Below are 10,603 nucleotides of genomic sequence, written 5' to 3' on the forward strand. Positions count from 1 at the left end.
CGGGCTAAATTTCGAAAGATTATATTTTAAAATTGTGTGGATCACTGTTGCGCATTTATTAAATTATTTTATCTTGTTATATTCTTCATCATTGATCTGAGATATATACTTTAAATTTGTTTGATCTTTTCTTACTAATTGTTTTACCTGTTTAGTTGAAACTTGGTTTCTTTTATTTTGTGCATTATTTGAAGATTGATTTTTTTAAAATTAAATATTATTAATATGAAGTATTTGACATTTTTAAACTTGATATTGAAGCAACGTAGTAAAGATTTTGAAATATTATTTTCCTAAATTATTTACTCCTGAATATTTTTATACTCATTGTGAGGGAGCCGTGAGCTCTTTATTGTGGAAAACTATTATTGATGATTTATTTTGGCATGAGCCGTGAGCTCTTTATTGTGGAAAAATATTGTTGTTGAATTATTTTGGCAAGTTAAATTATTTGAGCACTTGAGGTGCAAATTGTGATATATTGTGATATTGATACGCATGCGGTGGTATAAGGTCTGGGTGTTGAAACGCATGCGGTGAGATAAGGGTGGCTTGATACGCATGGCTAGTAGGGAAACTACTAGAAGTCATGCGGTGTGATAAGGGTGGCTAAAACGCGGGATGCTATTTCGGGAAAAAATATTTTCTTTAAATAAATTGTGAAGGCTCCCGCGGTGATATAAGGAAATGAGATATTGTGAATTTATTTATGATTTGGGACTACGAGGCGGTACCTCGGGAGTGCCCTTGTTGATATTGATTTATGGCCATAGTTGCTTTCGATTAATTGTTGTGATTTTCATAAAGTTGAAGGAAATTCTGTTTTGATTCCACGAGATATTATTTGTAATTATTTGATGTCATTAAATGTGACATACTATTTGATTCATTTCCAATGTCATTTTATTTTACTACATTGATAAACATTTTACCATGCCATTATTATATTCCAGTAGGGCCTCACCTGACCTCGTCACTACTCTACCGAGGTTAGGCTTGGCACTTACTGGGTACCGCTGTGGTGTACGCATACTACGCTTCTGCACATCTTTTTGTGCAGATCCAGGTACATTTTACCAGCCTAGACGTCAGTGAGTTACCTGCGCACGGAGACTTCAAGGTATATCTGCCAGCGTCCGCAGACTCCGGAGTCCCCTTCTATCATTTTATGTTGCTTCCTTATATTTTATTTAGACCTTGACATATAGAGGCATTGAGAATAAATTCTTAGAAGCTTGTGACTTACTTCTACCGGGTTTTGGGAGTTGAAATTGTTTGAATTGTAGTTTATTTATTTCAGATATTTATTATTATTCCGCATTGATAGGCTTACCTAGTCTTAGAGACTAGGTGCCATCACGACATCCTACGGAGGAAATTTGGGGTCGTGACATATTGGTATCAGAGCACTAGGTTCATAGGTGTTATGAGTCACAAGCAGGTTTAGTAGAGTCTTGTGGATCGGTACGGAGACGTCTGTACTTATCTTCGGGAGGCTATGGAACAGTTAGAAAAATATTCACTTCTTTGATTCCTTATCGTGCGACATTGATTTAGCTTGAAACATATATCTCATATTCCTTTGTATCCACTCGTGTATGACATTGCGCACTCAATATCAGTTGTGCGTCGACGGTTCGTGATACCTCGGATGGACTACGAGGGAGCCAGAGATGCTCAAATATTGCCTCAACGTGTGGTTCCGACTGAAGATGCGGGCGTATTGAGAGATCACCTAGTGAATTATGTGGGGGTGCAACGGACGTTGGCGTCTGGTTGATTTATACAAGTTGTGAAGATTATTATTGTGGATCATCGGACGTTGTGACCTATGACTCCGCGCCTAGTAGGGGGAGTCCACTACCAATGGGTGGATTGCGGGGTCATGTATTATATCAGTTTTGGCCTGAAATGTATATATGTGGTACTAAAAGGTTCCCTAAAATTTACACATGTTTAAGGCCTGAGATTTCGTAGAGGATAAGGTTGGGACTTGCGGTATGTACGCCTCCTTAATAATCCTATACTTCAATACCAAAGGAGTTACAGAAACAACTCTATATTTATAGAAGGTCTACTCAGCGTGGACGTCACTGTTGCGGATTTTGGGGTGCTTCGGAGTAAGTACACTTATTGACGAGGGTCTGGACTATGTGGTTCGTGATAAGATTTGTCTGTACGGAGCTCTACTTTCGTGATCGTTGTGTATAAATAGGGGTAAGGGTTACCCCAAAGAAGAATCGAAGAGTTTGTTAAGAAATTGGTCAGCTCAACAGTGTTGAGTCAGCATAACAAAAGAAGAAATTTGCCTTGGGAGTGATAATTCTCCACCAGTGTTCGTGGCAAGCCTATGAAGAGGGCAAACCAGCCAATGCAACACCGCCCACTTGGCTCAGTTCTCAGAAACGCTTTTGAAAGAGTTTGTTTCTGTTTTATGCTAGGGTCTCGTGTGGTGAGTTTTGGTTGAGGATAGTGGTGTTCCGGCAAAGGGAAGTGTCAACTTGAGGGTAATTCGGAAGGAACTCGGAGAAATAAGACAATTTGGTAGTAGCTTGGATAAGCACAATAATGGATATGATCGGTTCTTTGGGTACTTGTGATGTAGTGAGTCTCTATAGGTGTTTTGTGGTAATACTCTTAGGTTTGGCGACCTGCGTGGCTTGGTTGAGTTAGAGAGATTCTGTTTTGATGGTTTTGTTATGTGCAAATAGGTTTCAGAGAGTTCTCGATGGTTTCTACCACGGTTTGAGATGGATAATTCCTACCGGCATGAGGATCATGTTTCGTATTGTGGTTTACTCATGGATGGGATCAAGTGGCAGGTTTCTGATTGATCGAGTTTGTATTCTAGTGACTCAGAGTTGTTTATGAGATTCTCGTACTTTTCATATGATGGCATGATAGATGCGGTGTGTTGTGTGGGATTGAGATTTGCATGTGCAAGGTCAATGTTTTGTTTTGAAGGGAAGGTCATAAATTCTTAGGCAACATGGGCGATTTTCAGATGACTATATGAATGATATTACTACTTGGTATTGCTTGAGAAGGGTGCGCATTTCATAAGGTGCACTGAGTTTTGACTTATGGATGCTTCATTTGTATTCCGGTACTCGCCTGGTTGATCGACTACTGATATTCTGATTTTTGCTATGTGGCACGGAAGAATTATTGAAGCATTCCTCGTGGGATGGTCGTGTATGAGAGATGTGTTAGACATTTGAGTGTTGGAGTTGGTATCAGCTATGATGATTCATGTGTTCTATGAATTTGGAGATTGGGAGTTCTCAGAAACAAATTGTTTCGTGGTTGTGGACCGTGAAGATATGGCCAAAGCTAGCCAGATGATAGTATTCATTATGGTTAGGTCATTGTGGACTTTCGGAGGGTTAATTATCTATTTGTGGCTGACCAGGATTGATTTGGAGGCTCATTGGTAGGCCTAATGATGATGTGTATTCTACACCGGGTCGGATTTGTTGACTCAACACGGTTAGTGTTGAGGGGTGAATCATTTGGTTAGAGCGAGCTTGTTCATGTTCCGATATGTTCTACGCGTTCCTCTTCTATGCTATGATGAGTTGTGATTTGTGGGTTTTGTGCACACATGGTGCAGTTCTGTTTGGGCCTTGTAGCGGAATTCAAGCAAGATGGTGATTTGGGGTGTGGAATGGGTAGTTGCGCCTTGGTTATGGTCTTTTCGGGCTGTGGTATATTGTGTTGTTTTCTTCTCCATGGTTATGGTCATGCATTTGTGTACTTGGTGTAGAATTGCTTATAGTTGTTGATTTTGAGCATTGTGGGCTCGAGGTATTTCATATGGATCGGTGTTTAGATAGGTCACGTATTGCAGCTGGGTTATGATAGGATATGATCCTTTGTGTTAGATTCGTGTGTTTCGGTTCTACGGTGTGATGGGTTCTTGGCATTGCATTGTGGTGGTACTTGTTGAGCTTGCGGGACGGTTCTCTCCTTTGAGTCATTTTCCATTTTTGGGTGCATTTGAATTTTTGCTTATTGGTGCACGGATTGCACAGTTTGTGATTCTAGGTAGTATTGGTGTGGCGTGTCAGTAGAGTAGCTTGTATTTGATGAGATGGAGTCTTTGGGCCTAAAGTGATTGCTATCAAATTTGATCATAGTGTGGTTGTAAGAGTAACATTGGAGGCCATCTTAGAATTTGGGGCTATAGTTCTGGTTAGGCGAGAGGGCTCCATGACTTGTTGATATGTTGAGTGGTTATGGGTTGCTGCATGTTTCATTCACCATTGGCAATGTACGAAGGTTTGGAACGAGGTTTTATTTGAAATTACATTTATTACCGGTATTAGGTTTGTTTTTAACAGCTATTATGGTCAGAGGTTATTGTTGTGAGCATTTGAGTTATGTGGTATATCATATGATGGCATCTTGGGTTTTGGTTATGGCTGGATACTGCTTGTTCAGACTTATACTGTGTGTAGATATGAGATTCGGGTCATGTAAGGAATTTTAGATGTTGGAAATTGGGTTCCAAAGTTTATGGGCTAAGGTTAAATTAAAGATCTTCAGTTATGTTGTCTCGTCAGGCTTATATGAATTAGGGTGACGCGGGATCACCCCCGGGTATGTACACGGTAAGGTTACATGGCATTTTGATGGATTTAGAACGACCCTGGGCACGTTCGAGGACGAACATATGTTTAAGTAGGGGAGAATGTAATGACCCGACTTGTCTTTTTGAGAATTTACATTCCGTTCAACTATTTGAAGTCGTGAGCAACATCGTTTGATGTATTATGACTACTGTGAATCGCCGGTTTTGTCTTTCAAGTTATTCAGAATTGATTTGGAAAAATAAATTTCATGATTAAAGCTATAAAGTTGGAAGAGTTCACCAAGTTTGACTTTTTAGTATTTGACCTCAGATTAGAGTTTTGATGGTTCTGTTAGGCCCGGATGGTAATTTTGGACTCGGGCGTATGCCCGGATTTCTATTTGGATATTTCTAGAAGGTTTCGGTGCTAATTGGCGAAAGTTGGAAATTTGAAGGTTTGAAAAGTTCATAAGTTTGAGCGAGAGTTGAATTTGAGGATATATAATTCGGATTATGAATCCGGGAATTGGAATATCTTTGTTATGTCTTATGGAACTAGTGTGCAAAATTTGAGTTCATTTCAAGTTGATTTGATATGTTTCGATGCGAGTTTTGGAAGTAGAAAGTTCAAAAGTTTATTAAATGTGATTTAAGGCACGATTAGTCGTTTCAATGTTGTTATGCGTGATTTGAGGCCTCACGTAGGTCCGTGTTATGTTATGAGACTTGTTGGCATGTTTTGACAGGGCCTCGAGGGGCTCGGGTTAGTTTCAGAATGGAATTAGGGTATTTTTCCTTCATGTTTGATTGCTGGTGTTGATTTCCTTCTATGCAATCACGAGGGAAGAAATGTTATCGCAATGTACGATGTTGGAGCTGGGGGAACTTTCCTTTACACGTTCGCTATTGGGGGACCACATTGGCGGAGTTTGAGCGATTTGTGTATCGCGGTTGTGTGCCTGTGAAGGTGATCGCGGATCAGCGCGGGTGCTGGGCGAAGGTGTCTTCATGTTTGCGTGTATCTGGGCGCGTTCGCGTAGCTTTATTCCAGTGGTCTGCGCGTTCACATGGCTTGTCTCGCGAACGCGTTGGGTATTTTGAGCAATACCATCTTCTCTTCTTCGCGATCGCGTGGATTATTCGCGATCGTGATGCACATGACTGTCCAGTGAATTATAAAGTACTCTTTTTCGGAGGTTTCAACCATTTTTGCATATTTGGAGCTATGGAGCTCGGATTGAGACGATATTTGAAGAGATTTTCACCACATGGATAGGAGTAAGTGTTCTCTACTCAGTTTTGATTTTATTTCATGAATCTATTCTCGTTTTTGGCATTTGGTTGATGAATTCAAAAGAGAAATTGGGGTTTTATGTCTATAGTTTCATAGAGTACAATTTTGAGTTTTGAGCATTGATTGGGACTCGGATTTGAGTGAAACTAGTATGGTTAGACTCGTAATCGAATGGGTTGTCGAATTTTAAGAGTTTTGTCGGGTTTCGAGGTGCGGGCCTGAACCTGACATTTAGGTTGACTTTGAGCTTTTTTTATTAAAGATTCGACCTTTATCAATTGGGTTTGTTTCCTTTGGCATTATTTGATGTTCTTGAGTTGCTTTTGGCTAGTTTTGAGCCATTCGGAGGTTGATGCGTACGAGATAGAATTTCTAGAGTATTGTGTGGCTTGCTCGGTATTGGATTTGGCTTGTTCGAGGTAAGTAACACTTCTGAACTTGGTGCTGAGGGTATGAACCCCGAATATACTTGTTATGTGTTTGGTGTTGAGGTGGCGTACATGCTAGGTGACGGGCGTGTGGGTGTGCACCGTGTGAATTATGACTCGATTGATTATGTGGTACTGTGTGGTGACCTAATGTTGTTTCTATCCATGAAATTTCTACATGCTAGAGTAATTGAGCTGTGATCCATGTTAGAAACTATGTTTAGGCTATATTCTTATCCTGTTGGGACCCGCTGAGGTCATTTTTGTTGTGGAGTTAATTGCTTAAATTATTATATACTCAGTCATTCTCATTCATTGCATATCATATCTCAGTCTCTGATATCATTTTTCTCACATCATATTATCATTGTTTGGGATGATTGGCATGATATTTGTGAGGTCGAGGGCCTGATTGTGAGGATGTTTAGGAGATCGGGTTGCATGCCGCAACAAGCTTTATTGATTTATGCCATGATTGGCTTATATTAGCGCTTGGGCTGGATCCGCCCCTCCAAAGTCTGCACACCCACAGTAAGTGCAGGAACCTACTGAGTGTGAGTACCGAGTGATTGGGAGGACTGAGTGACTGGGAGGACTGAGTGAATTGATACTTTGAGAGTATGCATATGGTTTTATCACTGTGTTTCATTGCATTCGACATGCACACTTGACATATAGGAATAGAAATTCATTTTCCTCATGCTATACGGTATTGCGTCATTCATGACTTCACATACACATTGACATGTAGGCATAGAGATGTACTTTCCTCATGCCATTTGATAATTAAACATCTTACTTGTTGTTGAAAGCATTTGGGAAAAATCAATGTTTTTTATATTTACTCATATTTTGGTGATTTCAGTAAAAGATTTGGGTTTTCACTGTTATACTTGAAAAATATACCTATTTTCCGGAACTGTGAACTAGCTGAGTATCACATCTCTAAGTTATTTCTTGCACCACTTTTATTATATTGTTATGAGATGTTGTTGGCTATTGGTGTTAGACTCTGACCCATGTCCCAGCTTGTCACTACTTTCAGCCTATGGTTAGGTTTGTTACTTATTGAGTACATGGGGTCGGTTGTACTTATACTACACTTCTGCACCTTGAGTGCAGATTTGGATGTTGATGTTGCTGTGTATGGCGGGAGCTGACATTGAAGATGAATCTGCGTTCCAGTCATAGCTGCCTAGTGTTCTCGGTAGCTTTAGAGTTATTAATCTGTTCAAAAGATGATGTACTTATTTCATTCCAGCTTTGTCACCTCTAAACCTTAGAAGCTCATGATTTGTACTACCAGTCCTAGGGAGTTCTTTGTATAGAAATTCACTTATATTATCATTACATTTCTCAGTAAATCTCAATGAATTGGATTATTGTTGCTAATTAGCTTACCTAGTGGATTGGGTTAGGTGCCATCACGACTAGTTAGATTTTAGGTCGTGACATACCTGGGTGCCTCATCTTCGTAAAAGAGACCCAAAACTCTGCATAAGCGGTGCCACACTTGCGGCCAAAATCACGCAGGTGCAAGACACCAGCACCAGAACTGCTCAAAGTGATCAAAACCATATGATACATACCCGAGTCACACTCAGGGCCCTTAGAACCCCGTCCAATCATACCAACAAGTTCCAAAACATAACACAAACCCACACGAGACCTAAAATCACACATAACAATATCGAAACGATAAATCGCACCTCAAATCAAACTTGAAGAACTTTTGATTGTTCAACTTCCAAAACTCGTGTCGAACCTCATCAATTCAACTAGGAATGACGTCAAATTTTGCACACAAGTTTCAAATTATATAACTAAGTTATTCTAATTCCCAAAACCAATATCCGAACCCTATATCATCAAAGTCATCTCTCGGTCAAACCTATAAACTTTCAAATCTACAAATTGCCAACTTTCTCCAATTAACACCAAAACTTTCAAGGAACATCCAAATGCAAATCCGGGCATACGCCCAAGTCCAAAATCACCATCCAGACCTAACGGTACCATCAAAAATCTAATATGGGGTCAAATACACAAAAGTCAAACTTGGTAAACTCTTCCAACTTAAGCTTGCTAGTTGAGAATCATATTTCCAAATCTATCCCGAATCACATGAAAACCAAAACCCACGATTCACACAAGTTATAATACATTCTATAAAGCTTCTCGAGATTTGAAACAATTGAACGGAGTGTAAATGCTCAAAATGACCGGTTGGGTCGTTACAATTCTAATGTTGGATTATTATTCTAACATTTCTAACATTATCTTTTGACATTGAATCATACATTTGAATGGATTAAATGTCTATTATATTGATACACACACACACACACACACACACACACACACACACGTGTTCACGTTGAAAGAATAAGGGAGATGCTATAGATCAAAATAAATACGCTTAAACTTTTGGTAGCCTAATGCATTTGAGGAATTTTACTAGACCTGATATTGCATATGCTGTGTGTAGATTGAGTAGATATACTCAAAACTCGAGTCATGATCATTGAAATACATTAGAAAGAGTAAAAACTACTTAAGAGATACCATGAATTATGGTATCAAATATAGTGGATTTCTGATCACGCCCAACTATGCCTTATAAAAAGGACTAAGCGGTTGTTGCAAATATAATCCGGTTTATAAGTTCGGAGTCGAATCCCACAGGGAATTAACCTACTAATCACAACTACTTGAATTCAAGTAATCAACTTTCAGAAATATTGAATAATGAGTTAAGTGTTTACTAACTAAAGGCAAGGTAATTAAAAACCTGCAATGTTATTACTAACAAAGCAAATGTTGTAGACAAGATTGGAAAGGTCTAGGGTTATGATTTCTGTAAGGCCCCGTAAAAGTTTTCCTAAAAAAATGCGAATTTTCGTGATGCCAAAGCAGGCATAGAGGTTAATCCGCGGTTCGGACTTTTTGGATTGAATAGTGTGTTGGGGAGTTGAAGGAAAATGTTTGGCAAAAGTGGGCATTTCTGCGGTCCGTTCTGCGCGCAGAACCACTATGTGGACCGCAGAATGGCCGCAGAGTGGAGCAGTCTTCTGGGCCATTTTAATGTCATTTTTGCGGCCCATTATGCAACCGCATAACTATTTCGCGGGCCGCACTCTTGTCGCATATCTCGCCTTAGGATTTTTTAGCACCTAATAGTCCTTTTACATCCCAAGCAAACTCTTCTCGTCACATTCAAACCACCTGAACACATCCCTTTGTCACATAATACTTCATCATATAGCCATTCAATCACCCACCGAGCCATAAATTCCACTCAAAGGGATGCTACCGGACATATAAGTCCAAAAGCATATAATCACACAACTGAAGCTATCGCGCCTAAGCTGCGGACTAAACCTGGCCTCAAGTCCTCTAGACTGGCCCATAACCAAACCACCGAAAACACATCTCGCACCTCATCCCAGGAATCCACAAGCCATCAATTCACATTCTATACCGAGCGCTCACAGACACATACGAGTGAGTGGAAGGGATTCAAACAGTTGGGCTTTAAGGTGAATCAATGTTGCACGATAAAGAAAGAAAGATGGGAAGTACATCCTAAATGCCCTGCAGCCTCTCGAAGATAGGTATGGACGCCATCATACCGATCAACAAGACTCTACTAGATACTTGCTCATGACTTATAGAATCTATGAACCTAGAGTTGTGATACCAACTTGTCACGACCCAAAATCCAACTAGTCGTGATGGCACCTAACCCAACCTGCTAGGTAAGCCAATTAGCAACAATAATCCAATTCATTGAGATTTACTGAGAAATATAATGATAATATAACTGAACTTCTATACAATGAATTTCCAAGGACTGGTAGTGCAAATCACGAGCTTCTAAGATTTAGAGTTTACAAAGCTAGAATAAAATAAATACGTCATTTGTTTAAAATACACACGAAAAAATTAATAACTCTAAAGCTACAAAGAACAGAGGCAATTGTGATCAGAATGCATGTTCATCTTCAATGCCAGATCCTGTCATACACAACAATATCAACCTCCAAATCTACGCAAGGTGCAGAAGTGTAGTATGAGAACAACCGACCCCATATACTCAATAAGTAACAAACCTAACCTTAGGTTGAAATTAATGACGAACTGGGACAAGGGTCAGAGTCCAACACCAATAGCCAACAATAGCTCATAACAATATAATAAAAGTGGTGCAAGAAATAACTCTCATGTTCTCATTGCTTGGGTTGAGTGATACAAGATTGTGAGCCCTTGAGACATGAGAGATTGATGACTGAGGTGGCCCTGAGATCC

Source organism: Nicotiana tomentosiformis, chromosome 2 (assembly GCF_000390325.3).
Source record: "Nicotiana tomentosiformis chromosome 2, ASM39032v3, whole genome shotgun sequence".
NCBI classification, from domain to species: Eukaryota; Viridiplantae; Streptophyta; class Magnoliopsida; order Solanales; family Solanaceae; genus Nicotiana; species Nicotiana tomentosiformis.